The sequence below is a fragment of the Dendroctonus ponderosae genome, unplaced genomic scaffold (assembly GCF_020466585.1).
Source record: "Dendroctonus ponderosae isolate FM_Combo_2020 unplaced genomic scaffold, Dpon_F_20191213v2 Dpon_F_20191213_7, whole genome shotgun sequence".
In the NCBI taxonomy this organism is placed as follows: Eukaryota; Metazoa; Arthropoda; class Insecta; order Coleoptera; family Curculionidae; genus Dendroctonus; species Dendroctonus ponderosae.
Window position 1 is genome coordinate 227,255 of NW_026018916.1, and position 1,974 is coordinate 229,228.

Genomic DNA, 1,974 nt, shown 5'->3' on the forward strand with positions numbered 1-1,974 from the left:
TTCGAGCCACAGAATTCGTTTTGGCATCGTTGGATAGAGAATTGAAAAGTCGATTCAGTCGTAACAACGTGAGTGAGGAAATTCGATTAGTTTTGACTCAGAAAGTGAAATTTGAATATCAGATACTTAGGTGCAAGATTATTCCAAAATTTCATGTTTTCCGTCCCGTTTTTGCTCATATCTCGGAGGCAAAATGAGCAAAAACGTTCATTTGTACATCATTGTAGACAGAAATGAATGGCCGTTTTAGGGCGAGTACAATTTCATCTTTACTTCTTTACTGACTCATGTTGATTTTAGTATTCCTGTAAGTTTAAAAATTTTGAAGAACGCGCGATTTTATGGAGCCTTTTTTTTGGTGAGGTTTTGGACCACCCAACCAGCTCTAGATGTGCGTAACAGAGCATTTCCAAAACCTCACCAGATGGAGCTCTTAATAATGAAAGAAAAATGAGTCTACCGATTTTCTACTGAAAAGTGTCGAGTTTATCTACCGAAACTCGATTTTCGGACCTGGCAACCCTGCTTGAGCCCGATTTTGCCAAACGCCATCTGATCCAGGCCGTAGTTTCCTTTTGTGTGTTTGGCAAATAAATTTCAAAGCAGTGCACTTTACAACTTTTCGCTAATTGGCCACGCTTTGAGTCGTCCAAACGTACAGAAAACATCAACTTCCTCTTCTAAAGGAGACTTAATTAATATCACCCAGATAATCTCCTAGATAAATCGCGCACAAAATAATTAGAACATCGAACATTCGAGGCCCAATTACCAATTGATTTTAAATTTAATAACAAATCCAGCGATGCCATGTAATAGCGTCCTTAGGGAGGTTTAACATGGGTAAACATAATATGTGTTTAACTATTTAGTGAAACCACAGCGCCAAGGTTAAGAGGACCGTTAATTATGGGGCCTGGCTTCGTTATTCTATGAACGCTGACCGAAAACTGATACATAATGTGCGCTTGAAACTATTCCAGTGTGTGATTTTGTAATATTAATAAATGATTTGTTCTAACTGCCTTGAGATACTCTTGGAAGTTGTGCACATGGCTATCTGGAGAAAATGGGGCATAAGACCTCACGGTAATTATTGTTAGTGCTGCAAACTTTATGCAGCCCTAAAATTGCTTGTTTCGTGAGCTTCAGGAGTTTTGGTGATATTTAGACACAATTTAATGATCGACGGTTCTAATTAATAAACATTAACTCGTTAGGGTTGCACTAGAGTGGAGGCAATTTTTTTCGGTAAAATTCAACTTAAATTTCCGCTTTTCCTCCAAATCCGTTCTGTCAAAATGTTTAGTGGGAATCGCGCCAGATGCACCAATACCATGACTGCTTTCGACCCAACGAAAATTCAAATAATTTTATTTTCTTAACGCTGCCGCATTTAAATGAGGTATTATTCAAATTTCATTCAAAACTTTTGGATCTGTAACGAACTTCCTGGCCGATGTTGGTGTCTAAGGAAATTTAAAGTGTGCCTGCAACTTTCAGTGATATCCGACAACTCAAAGAAACATTTCCGTGTCTTTAGTAAACTTTGTTCATTATTTTTTCTTAAATAGTGTTTAATTTTATTTGAAACTAAAGAGTTTTTTGAGGATTTAGGTAGCTGTAAAGTACATTTTCAGAGATTCCTTGTTTGTCGCATCAACTATCCAGGGGCGGATCCAGCTTTACATTCAGGGGGGGGGGGGGAATATGTAGAAAAAATACAGTCTTCCGTTGCCTATGAAATTAGAAAAATTATCGTCGTTTTGTGCAAGGGTGGCGTAAGATTATGCCAAATTTAATGTTTTCCGTCCCGTTTTTGCTCATTTCTCGGAGGCAAAATGAGCGTGAACGCTCATTTGTACATCAATGTAGAGAGAAATAAGTGGCCTTTGTAGAAAGTGAACCATGGATGGGGAAATGTTGGCAGTTTTCTCAAAAAATGCTTGAATTCAAGAAGTTTTAGATTTGCGT